This window comes from Oxyura jamaicensis, chromosome 18 (assembly GCF_011077185.1).
Source record: "Oxyura jamaicensis isolate SHBP4307 breed ruddy duck chromosome 18, BPBGC_Ojam_1.0, whole genome shotgun sequence".
Classification (NCBI taxonomy): domain Eukaryota; kingdom Metazoa; phylum Chordata; class Aves; order Anseriformes; family Anatidae; genus Oxyura; species Oxyura jamaicensis.
Genome location: NC_048910.1, coordinates 5,016,920 through 5,029,094, shown reverse-complemented (window position 1 = coordinate 5,029,094; position 12,175 = coordinate 5,016,920). Strand labels below are relative to the sequence as shown.

The following is a 12,175-nucleotide window of genomic DNA, read 5'->3' as shown; positions in this document are numbered from 1 at the left end:
CACCCCGGGGGGGTTGGGACCCCCGGATTTAATCACGGTGCTATTTATTCCTGAGCACCAGAAGCGCAGCGAGACCCTGCTCAGGGGCTTGTCCCCAGCCCCGTGTCCCCACGCAGCTGGGAAGGGCTGTCCCGGAGAGGTGGCGGTGCAGGGAGGTGCTGTCCCCCTGCCCGTGTCCCCCTGCCCCGTCTCCTTGTCCCCCCTCGTGTCTGGGGAAGTGAAACCCAAGCTGTTTGTGCGGCGCAAAGCCCGGGGCAGACATTCCTCCCCTGATTGAAACCAGACCTCCCGTGATGCTGCCGACGCGGGTGGGGAAGGCGTACGGAGAGGAGCAGAGTGGGATCTCCTTCCAAAACAGATTTGGGTTCTGAGGTTTCCCCAGTGGGTCGAGGTCCGAGTGCTGCGGCTTCATGCAGAGACCGCGGGCTGAAGCGATCCCCCAAAGGGACCCTGTCCCAACCCCCCCATGGGACCCCAGCCCCTGGCTGCTCCCTGAGCCCCAGCCCAGTCTTCCCAGCACTGCAGGGAGGGGATATCTGCCCTGGGGGGGTCCTGGAGGGGCAGGGATGTGGCTGGGGTGGAAAATGCTGCCGAGGCTCTGGCACAGGGAGCGCGGGATGAAGATGGGCAAACACGGCCGGCAGCAGCTGCGGGCGCAGGGGAGGAAGGCGGGTGAGATGGGGATGTCCCATCTTGTGTCACCCCCTCCTGCCCTCCCCCCAAAAAATCCCTACCAAGCCACACAACCTGAAAAACAAGCATTAGGAAATCCAGGGGTGGGGGGGGGGAGAAGGGAAGTGGGGAGGTCAGCGGGGCTTGGCACGGGGCTCAGCTGGTGAGCGGGGCCAGAAGCTGCTGAGGCAGCCCCTGGCAAGCGCTTCCCCCCAGGGACCAACCTGGTCCCATCCCAGGAGCTGCTGCAAACCCCTCCACAACTGTCCCCACCGAGATTTTCGGGAACTGAAACTGTGATGCAAGCTGCGGGGATGAAGCAAGAGGCTCTCGGGTAGGAAGCGGCGAGCGTGCACCATGGTGCACGGCGGGGCAAGGTTTACTCCTCGCCACCCTGGTGTCGAAGGGCTTCGAGCCCACAGCGGTCAGATATCGAGCTCTCCGTGGGCTCCCGGCAGGATTCGGCCGCCCCGTGCCCGAGCACCAGCACCCCTGTCACAGCCCGACACGTCGGCAGTAAGCGAGGCTGACAGGGCTATTGGAAAACAAGTCGGCACTTCCAAACAGATTCTCTTTGCTGCTCTTTTCCTTCCTGAAGCTGGTCTGGCTGTGGCAGGGGTTGCTCAGGAAAGCCAGCAAGCTAATATATTCATGTCATCTTGCATTTGGTGCCAGGACATGAAGTAAACACTGTCAGGGACCTCGCTCAGGTTCAAAGCCAAGCCCTGTTTCTTATTCCGATCACATTATCCATGCTCCCCGTACAGATTCATTGATTCATATCTTAAAAAGAAAAGCCTTCAAAACCCATTAAGTCTGCCTTGCCATTCCAGCCCTGCTCTCAAGGGCTAGGGCAAGAAGCATTAACTAATCTGCTCACATTACTTTGCCTTTGAACCGAGCATCTCGCGGTGTCAGTCAAGCGTGTTTGGAAGTGATACGCTGCGGCGCAGGGCAGGCTCGGCCGGCGAGTTCACTGCATGTCAAATAAGCACAGGAACCAGCACCTGGGTGCTGGGTGGGCGAATCCATCCCGCTGGGCTCCCCCCCAGCTCCTTCACCCGGCCCCTTGGGGTGCTGGGGGCCGGCCCCGGCTCAGCCCCGACCCCATGGCCCCACACCCTGCCCGGTGCCAGGCACGGGTCAGCCCGGGGTGTCCCCCTCCGGTTGGGTGCGGAGGTGGGAAGGGTGGAAATGGGTCCCCAAAGGAGACTTTGCCTTGGCTCTGCCACCGGCTGAGCTTTCTCAGGCCCTCCGATGGCGTCTGGGGCACGAGAGCGGGGACCTCGTGGTGTCACCCGGCCAGGGGCGAGGGGCTTTCACGCAGCGACGTCCTCCCGGGGATTACGAAAGCTGCGCTGCCTCTTGCCAGGGAAGGGAAGGTCCTTCCAGTCTCCTGGGCTCTGTCTCAGCCAGCAGTCGCTGTTTATTTGGCTTCGAGGAGCTCGCAGCATACCCCAACGTGCTCCTGGGAGCACCGAGCGCTCAAGCGCGGCTGCCCGGGGCATCAGGCTTGGCTTCCCAGTGCCTTGCGTAAGGGAGCCCCATGCCCCTTCATCTGGGGAGGAATTATTCCCTCTCCTTCGGGTCTGGCTGGAGGGGATGCTTGGGGTGTTCCTGCCACAGGCTCCTGAAGGCTTCCCATCCCTCCGGAGCCAGCAGGGAGGCCGGATCCATCCCCTCCACCCTCATCCAACCCCCGCGTTTAGGTCCTGGAACCGTTTACTGGACAGGCTTGGAGGGATTTGGCTTTACTGATGTTTCAAGTGCTGTTGATGGCTGTTGTTTTTAAGGTTTGGAGCAGTCCAAGAGGATGTTGCCATCGAGCAGGGATTAATCACAGCCGTCCCAGGCTCCTGCGGTGGCTGGGCTCGCAGAGCATCTCTGGGGATGCAGCGCCAGGCTTCCCAGAAAGCTCGCTATCGCTTTCTATTTCAGACCACATCAGCTGATGAACCAGGACCAGCCCAGGTTGTTTGGGTTTGACCCCGATTTCAAAATCCTTTTGCGTGGGGAATCAGTTTTCCAGCTGGAAAACAGGAACAGGGGTCTGGGGAGAGGTGTGCGTGCCGCCGAGAGCGGGGAGGAGGAGGCAAAGCCGGCCCGGGCGAGGGGAGGATGCAGACAAGGTCTCAGGATCAGCTGGCTGAGACGTATCCATGGGGAATTACACGCAGGTCTGAGCCTGTCAGATTACCCGAGCTGGGAAGGGGGGAGCGGGATGAGGCAGGAGCCAGAGGGAAAGGGAGAGGGGAGGAGCGGGCAGAAAGTGGGCAGGGAGGGGAGGGAGGAACAGGGGAAAGGGGGGAGTAAAGGGAGCCCCCAGCAATGGGTGCCGGGGTGGGCTGGTGGGGGCAAGGAGGAGAGGGGGGAAATGGGATGGAGGGGGTGGAAAGAGGCTCAGTGCACCAGGAGCCCCCCAGAGCCCACCTGGCCGAGGGCTGGGGTGGGTGACCAGCCAGGGCGCGAGCACAGCATGCCACAAGCAATTAAGTGCTAAGGTCAGAGGAGAGCGTCCTCATTTGCTGCCTGTTAATTACTTCTGATCCTGCTCTAATTCCTCCTAAAACCAGCCCCAAGGAGAGCCTTCAGGTGGCCGCTGGGGAGAGGCGCCCGCCAGTCGGGGCGGACGCGGGAGCCGGGCACTGCCGCCAGCCCCCGGGGGCGAGCGGGGACCCTCGGGGAGGGCGGCGAGGGGCGGCAGCGCTGCGCGGTGATGGAGGCAGCGCCATGTGCACCACCGTCCTGCTCATCGGCACGCTGGTCGTGATGCTGCGCCGCCGCTTCTTCAACAAAGTCGAACCGTACGTCCTCTCCCTTCCCCGTCCCCTCGGGGACCCCCTGAGCGGGGACAGGATAGTGAAGGGTGGCCCTGGGGTGGAGGGTCCCGCTGCTCAGCCCGTCCTTGGAGGGGTTTGGTTTCCTTCTGGCTTCAGTGCTCTGGGCGGCACCAGGCAATGCGCCCCTGTGCCGGGCGTTATGGGATCCGTTGTCCTCTCCTCCCAGTTGGCCAGCAAGGAAGAAATGCAGGATCAGTCCTGCCCCTCTGTGGGGCAAAGGGACGGGGCTGAGCTCCTGTGGTGCTGATCAAGGCGCCGGTGGTTCCCAAAGGGCCGCAGCCCAGCTGTTGACCCCGGCAAGCTGCGCTTTGCCTGGGGAGGAAACCACGCAGTGCTCTCGGGCACGGGGACGTGACCAGGGACACCCCAGCAGCGCCGAGCCCCCAGCCTTCACCTGCTGCAAACTCGCCACGGGAAGGCCCTGCTCCATCCCTGGGGTGCCGGGAGGTTTGGCTGAGGGTCTCGGTACGGAGGAGGCGTGGGAGCTGTGCACACACGCACACACACCCTGGCGTGCCAGCCGGGAGCAGATGGGAAGGGACCTTCCGCAGTCCCACAGCAAGGCAAGGACAAAGCCGTGCCCGGAGCACGGGGTGGGCTCTGCACGTCCCCACCACGACACGGGCACGGTGCCGGCAGCTGCAGCTACCTGCAGCTCCCCGCGGCTCTCGGGAGGGAGCTTTGCTCCCGTTCAGGGCTCTCTGCCCTCTCCACCGCCAGGCTCAGCTCGAGGTTTCCGCTGTAGACGCGCAAATCTATTTACCAGCAGAGACTGGAGACATCTGAAAGTGGGGAGGTCAAATTGGCACTTAATGAGCCAATTAAGTCAGGGCAAGGAGAAGCAGGACTCGAGGCAGGGAAGGCATCTCCTGCCCTGTGCGCCCTCCAGCCCTCCCTGTGCTACCTGCAACCCTGGCTCAATTAAAGGCTTCTTGGTGCCTGAGCAAACACGCTCTCACGGCAGGCATGGGGCTGTCAGGGGGGCACCAGGGGGGGGTTGAGGCACCTCCAGGTGCAGTTTGAGCCCTGCCCAGAGGCAGCGTGCCTGCTGCTGGCAGCTTGAGGCCAGGCATGGCATGAGGGTTCCCCGGCATGGCACAGGACCCCGAGCAGCACAAAGGAAGGACTCACAGGTAGATGGCGAAGAGAAGCTCCCTCCAAGCCCTGCTGAAGCTCTCAGACTGGTGTCTGGGCCAGACACAGATAGCAGCCACTAGAGAAGCCGTGTGCTGCTGGGTTACTTCTTTTGGAGATTAATTGCTCTCATCACTGGAGACCACCGGCTATTAAAAATTAAAAGAGCAGCAGTCACATCCCAGCGAGTCCTGCCGCGGGTCTGTGGCAGAGAACAAACCTGCTCCTGCAGGGGAAGCTAACAGGTTTTCTGCTCGCTCTATTTTGGTCATCCATCTACCCACCTCGCTCTGCGCTGGCATAAATCACTGCAGCTCCGCTGACAGGTTTATGCCAGGAGAGAATTCATCTCCAGCCCCTCGTCGTCTGGAAAACAGAAGTGACAGGAGGAAGAGAAAGAGGTGCTGCCCATCAGAGACCGTGGAGAAATGTTACGGGCAAGCAGGGCAGAAGGGAGCAAGGCTTCGGACGGGCACGGTGGAGGGCAGGCAGTGTCCTCCGGTGTCCCACAGTTCTGATGCAGCTGGATGTTGGTGGGTGAAAGGACCAGGCTCAGGCCAGGCAGCCACCAGGGTCGTACAGAGCAGTTAGGCTGGGATTTCCATCACACGCGCCTTGCTCTGGATGACCCCTGGATTAAAGATCTCTCCGAAAACCAGCACAGAGCGAGGAAGAAGACGGGAGCGCACACATTGCGTGGGATAAAGCCGTCGCGGTGCAGGAGCGTCCCTCCGGCTCTGACGTTCCCGTGCGCCAAGCAGGGCGTGCGTCCTGGGCAAAGGACACAAATGAACAGCACAGGCAAGAAGAGATTATATAAAATCCCCTGCTCATTGACCTCCTTCACGTCCCGTCTTCTATTTATAAGCCTTGGGGCTGCCAGGGACAGCGCGGGGTGTCCTTGGCCCGTGCTGGCAGGGCTGGGGTGCTCAGCCACGGGGCTGGGGGCTCAGGTTGGTCCCGGAGCTGGCTCCCACCGTCTTGAAAAAAAAGGCTTGAAAGGTCTCCTCCTAACAGCCCGATGGCTGGAAGTGATGCGTTCACCTGGACTAACCTCCCCACAGAGGGGCAGGGAGGTCCAGGGGGGCTCCTTGGGCTTCAGCCCTTGGGTTTGCTCATCGAGCAGTGATTTATTCGCTGGTTTATGGGATATTCAGCGGGAACATCCTGGTCTGGTTATGGGTGTCTGCGCTGTTTGCCTTTCCCAAGGTCTTCCCCTCTGGTCCCTGCTGGGCAGGGGCTGCTCCTGGAGATGTGACGCCGCTGGCCCACAGCTTGTCTCGGTGCTGGTTCACGGCACGCAGGGCGGTGAGCACCCAAGGCAGCACGGGAGCACCCAAAGGAGCCTGCAGGGAAGAGGCAGGAGTGTGAGGGGACACGTCCTCCAGGCGGGGGCTTGCGGAGGGAGCAGAATGGGGGCTCCGTGGTGCAGGGCTGGGCCAAGGCAAAGAGAAGGGAGCACTTTGGGGAAGTGAAACGTGGCTTTGCCCTTACTGCTGCTTTCTCAGCCCCCCTCAGCAGGGCAGGCACAAGTCCCCCGGACCCAGGAGGGTTGTTTTCCTGGGAGAGGGTCCGCACCGCATGGGGACGGAGCATTTGGTGCCTGCTCCAGCCTCTCTCCCCATGAGGACACCCTCATCGCTCCCCATGCCCTAAGGCAAGAACAGACCCTCTGCACCTTGGGCTGAAGAAAACAGAGCCGGTAGCTTGGCATCATCTGGATTCCACCTCCCAGCTCCAACCCCTCTGGGAAGCAGGACGTGACCTCCTCATTTCCAGTGCCAGGCACGGCTGGCAGCCAGCAGCAGCGGCGCACGGCTCCGCATCTCCGGGCTGGAGCAATCAGCGCGCAGCAGGCATGCACAGACAAGTGTCAGCTGAATTTCTGTGCGACTTTAAATACATTAGCAAGGCCACAAGTACAGCTCCAAAGTGCTGCAGGCACAGCCAGGCTGATAAATCACCCCCCAAACCCACCAGCGGGGAAATAACCCACCTCCTTCCACGGGAGACAAGGCACAAGCTGATTTTAGCACCGCTCCCCCTGCCCTGATATCTATAGAGCACGAGAGCAGATCTGCTCCCTGCCTTGCTGCGCTTTAATCCAGTACCACAAGGGTCAATTCTGTGCCACTTCTGCGGAGTCATTATACCGCCTGTTATATAAATGTCTGGGCATGCACAAAAGGCAGTGCTGATACAGTGGCTCCGGCACCAACTCTCTCCAACACCTGCTTTTCAGCTGGAGAGAGAGCTGAGCACAAGAACATCTCGAGAGCTGTCACACAGAAAGCTGCTGTCTTTCAAGCTGAATGGAGGTCTAAATAGCTCTCACTTCTCCTTTAGAATCTCATTTCTAAATGCAATTAATACTGGCACATGCATAATGAGAGACTGACGAGCGAATACAGACTCCGGCAATAAAGAAGCCAGCCCCAAGTGCTATGTAAATATTACAAATCCTCACTGGAAGCTGACCCGGGGAAGACAGCTTTCTGATGATTAAACCCAAGTGACAATGGGACTGGATTCCTACATCTGTCACAATACTACCTGCTGATACATAATGAGCTACTCTAAAAGAACCAGCTCTCGCTGCTCTTCAATGCAGATAAAATGTCTATTTGCAGAATGTAATTAATCTCTTCTTCAAAATCAGGAACCTTAGTGTCCTTGGTAACAACATGCCAGTGACTCAGAGGGAGTCTCAGGCTTTTTCGTCTGGTTTTTGAGCGAGATGTTGGAAGTGACCCCAGATTCTCGTGCTGGAAAAGAGCTACGTGCTGGAAGTGGAGAACCAGCCGGGTACCCGCCGGTGGGGATGGGTTTCACCCCCTGCCCCGGGCTCTGCAGGGTCCCTCCGGTGGCTCCAGGCGATTCCTGGGCACGGCTCAGCCACGGTCACTGAGAGGAGATGCCAGCACCTGGTCCCCGAGCAGCCACGCGCTAATTCCCCTCCGCCACCAGCTGCTGAACCATTACACCGATCACCTTCGGGCGCAGCTCGGGCGGGGAAGGATACCGGGAGCAGGGCAGGGCGAGAATCACGGCGTCAAACCACTCTCCCCTTTGGCTCCCACGGGCACCGTGCACACACGTGTGGCTGTTCCCCAGACCCCGCTGCCTTATTTCAGCCTGGTGGGGCAGGGGATGGAGGTTCGAGGGCACAGCTGAGATGCAGAGCCTTGGCACCGGCACGGGGAAGTGCTGCTGGAAGAGCCCCTGCTCCCTTCCCACTTGCTTGGGCTGGCTCCTCCAGCCACCCCGCTCCGGGATGGTGCCGTGGGCACCCGAAAGTCAAAGTCCTGCCACCCAAAAGCAGCCCGGGGCCGTGGCAGCTGCCCGTGAATGGCACTGGGATGGAAACGCTGCTGGGTTTCACGCACTGACCCAGCTCGGGATGGGCCACGGTGAAGGGATCACTGGTTGGGAAGAGGGAATGATGGAGGACTTGTATGATTTCTTTCTTTTCCTGGCAAAAAAAAAAGGGGGGGGAAATATATATTTGTTGGCTAAACTCAGCGTATTTGCAGCAATACCTCGTGGGGCTTTAGCCAAGGTGCTTGGCCACCCTACAAGGGAGGCTCACCCTTTCCCTCTGCCCGTTGCTTTGCAGAGCCAGGGGGGAAATGGGGAAAATGTGGGGTTTTCCTGCTATTGAGGGCTCAGCTCCTTGGGTGCAAAGCCTCCCCCCCAGCTCACCCCTTCTCCTCCATCCCCAGGCACCCTGAGGGAGAGGAAGAGACCAGGAGGGAGGCTGGCTCCGACCCTGGCACCACATAGCACCGCTGCGGAGTAAAACCAGGTGGGACGTAGCTGTTAGGTGGGAGCCAAGCAGCTTTGGGGAAACTGGGGGAAGGAAGTATAGCTTGGGGGAAAAAGCTTGGGTTTTGCTTTTCTGCCCTGCCACATGGCTCACGGACTCTACCTGTGTTTTAATGGTGGTTTCTCTGCGTTTCCCCCAGGATTTATAGGTCTCGTTGCCTGTCGGTGAGGCTGTGAAGGCTCTGGAGGAGCTGCTCTTCCTGCGGGGAGCAAAGGAGAGATGCGCTCTGAGCCTGCAGTGGCCGGATCGGCAGGGAAAAGCACATTTCTCTGGCACTCCCACTAGCAGCCCAGGTCCCAGGTGAGGGCACATCCAGCCTCTCCTCCCCAGCCTCCTGCCCTGATGTGGGGACATCTCCTAGGGACACAGCCCGTGGGGCTCCAGCTGGGGTGGGCACGGGGTGTGTGGGTCTGCCGTGGCCTCGTGTCCTGCTCCACGACCCCAGGACATGAAGGACGGCTCCAGGCTCTCCGTCTGCAGATCCCAGTAACCTCAGCCCTGCGAGGACACCTTTGGTGTTGAGGGTGAGGGTTCCTTGGCCTGGGCTGGGGCAGGGACATATTTCCTAACCCCCCCTCAGCCTGCAAAGCACTGGCCAAACGCCCACGGGCAGCTCGTGGGATCGCCCTGCCCTGCCTTCCCTCCGACCGGTTCCCTGATAACCCTGCCCACAGCAGCTCCCAGCCAGCCACTAACCATTCCTCCTCCTCCTCCTGCAGCCTCCCAGCCTTGGCACACACCGACACCCCCTCCAAAACCCCGCTTGGCGCTGCACCGGCAGCCACAACACCGACAAAGCCCCAGCACCCCGGCTCCCCTCCTGCAGCTGAAGGGGAACCGGGGCTAAATGCTGGCAGAAAAATAAATTCCCCCATTTTGCAGGGGGGACATGGGGGGGCAGCCAGCAGCCCCCTGGCAATGCCCACCCGGAGCCGTGCCGCAGCCCGCGGGCACGGGGCGATGGCACGTCCCGCTCCCGGCGGCAGGGCTCGCGCGGCCCCCGCAGCTCTCCCATCTATACAAATTCGTTAATAAAAGATCAGTTTGCAGACGCAGCTTGCTGTAGATGACAGCATTAGAGGCGCATCTGCTTCTGCTAAGCACCAGTCTCGTGCTGGGTTTATTCGGTCCATTTGCGGCAGGGAAGAGTTGCTTTCGGCATTCAGAGCTGTCTCGTGTCTGGGAGAGGTGGGGGGGGGGGGGGAGAGATGTATTTTCGGCTCTATTTAGCCACAAAAATTTGGTTTCGGAATAAAGAAAAATAATTCCTGTTTGCTGCCAAACCGAGGCAGGCGATCTCTGTGCAAGCCTCCATTTGTCTGAGCACTCGGTGTCCTGGTGGAAAAATAAAGGTTCTGATGGGAAAAGTCCATCGGCACGCATCGATCAGTCTTCGGGACCGGTGGATTTGCAAACATCAGCTCCAGCCCAGCTGAAAAAGCAATTCCCAAAGCTTTTGCTGATAGACACGAGGAAGGAGGAGACGGGTCTCTGCACTTTTGGCGGGCGAAGCGGTTACACAGCAGAATCCCTCCCGCGGGCACAGCTGCACCGGCCTCACCGCAGCTAGCGTGAACGCTCAGCGCCAAATACGCGGCTTTTCCACCCAGAACGGGCCGTCTGGGAGAGCTGACCACCCTCGGTGGCCACAGGCAGGATGCGGCGAGGGGGAGAGGAAAGCTCCCGATGAGCAGCGGTGGGAAAGGAGCCGGGGATGCGCCTCCTGCCCGGGGGGCTCCAGGTGCCCTCCCTGTCACCGAGGCACAGCCAGCCCTACAAGAGCCCCCGGGGGGTTGGTGACAAGTTCACAAACACCTCCAGAGGTTTCCTAATAGATTTTTTTTTTCCCCTGAAGCTTTTTAATTAACAAACCTCAACTCACTTCCAACATTTTTAATTTATTATATTTTTTTTTCCGTAAAGGAATTATGATGTTCAGGAAGAGCAGAAGTGGTGTTTTACCCGGAGCTGCCTTCATTTTATAGCAGATTAAAAGCAAGATGGAGAGCCAATAATGCCAGGAGCTGGGGGTCAGGGGGTGGTGAATGAAAGGCACTTGAACCGAAGGCAACGCAGAAGAGGTGGGGGCTGGAGAAACAGAAGCTTGCCTGGACTGGAGCCTCAAAAGCAGAATCAGCTCCTCGGATGAGATAAATCACCTGGGCTCCCTTGACGTGCTGGTATTGCTGCAGCACGGCTTTTGTCTATTGATTTAAGGGAAAATAAAGGTCAGGGGCTGAGCTGCAGGAGGCGTCGGGGCTGAGCCTGTTCAGCTCTGGGCGGCTGGCGGCGAGCAACAAGCAGGAGCCGCCTTCAGGCAAGGTCAGGAGCAGGATGGGGACGAGCCCCAAAAGAAATGAACATGCACTGGCGATACGACAGCCCCAAAACCTCGGAGCAGAGCCCGCTGGAGCCCGTTTGCAGGGTTAGGCCGGGCACAGACATCCCAGATTTAGGGAAAATCCAGCTTTCAGCCCGGACTTTACCATCAGCAACTCCGACCTTTCCTCCCATCTGGCCTCGCACACACAAAATGAGAAAAAAAAAAAAAAAAACAAGAGAAAGGACAACGAGAGGCCAAATGGAAGGGACACGGACAGCGGGAGGCAGCCTGAAAATGGCACGGAGCTGCGGGGAGCGGGGGCACTGCACCGCCAACCCCGCGAGCAAACATCGGCTACACGGGGGGGTCGGAGGTCTGGGGGATAAAGGTTTCCTGAGCCTGGCAGCAGGGCCAGCTCCCCGCCTGGGGACCTCTGAGAGGGTGGATTTCGTGAGAAATGCTCTTTATTTGTACTCAAGGAGTTGCAGCCAGCGGCTGAGCTAAGGGGGGTGAGCCTGATGGGGCTGCTGGCCGCCGCGAGGTGTCCGCTGCCCGTGCTGAGATGCGTGACGGTCCCAGGAGGTCCTCACGGGGTGGGAATTCGCTCACCCTCCTCCACCGCATCGCCCCACAGCCTTAGGACGAAGGCAGGAGCAGCAGCGCCAGCCCTCGTGGGGCCGCCGGCAGCTCTCTGCGGGGCCAGGAGGCTGCGAGGACGGGGTCCTGCCACCGCGGCCCCTCGGAGGAGGGGAGGAAGGAAGGGTTGTGACATCTCTGCCTCCCGAAAATACACTTTGGGAAAAACCAAATGGGAAATGAAAGCGCGAGCGGGCTGGGCACAGCTGGGGCCGCCGGAGGTGGTGTGGGACCGGCGGTCCCACGCAGGCTCGCGGCGAGCGAAGCTTCGGGGCCGTGCGGGGCTCGGCTCCCCGGGGCTTATCTGCCTGTCTGCTTCCATCGTTTGTCCGTGAGAAGGGAAAGGGACCACACAGCAGCAGAAAAGCCTGGAAATCTGCGAGGGAGAGCGTTCCCAGCTCCCTTCCCTCTCCGTCCCCCCTGCATGCGATTGGCTACGGGGGACGTGTGGCTCTGCATAGGCTCCGACCCCGTGAGATAATGCCTTGCAATTAAATTCCTAATTACAGCCAGCCAAAGCACTTTCCCAGCTCCGACCCTCCTGCCTCAGTCACACACGTGGTCGAACTGATGGACCGAGTGAGCCGGGGCCCCACCTCGCCAGGTCCGCCTGCTCCAGCCCCTCCACGTCAAACGCTGCTCCCTGTCCTCCGCTCCCAAGGCGTCCCGAAGGTTTCCTGCATCCAAAAACTTGCCATTTTCTTGGGGAATTGGGAAAAAAAAAATAAAGGAAAAAAAAAAAAG

The 12,175-nt window shown here is 59.9% G+C and overlaps 1 long non-coding RNA gene across 1 annotated transcript; it reads left to right on the top strand.

Moving 5' to 3' along the window:
- The first annotated feature begins 2,521 nt into the window (after nt 1-2,521).
- LOC118175715 lies at nt 2,522-9,840 on the top strand. Its single transcript, XR_004755090.1, has 3 exons — nt 2,522-2,643; nt 8,369-8,451; nt 8,612-9,840. It is a non-coding gene; the product is annotated as an uncharacterized LOC118175715 (long non-coding RNA).
- The last annotated feature ends 2,335 nt before the right edge of the window (nt 9,841-12,175 follow it).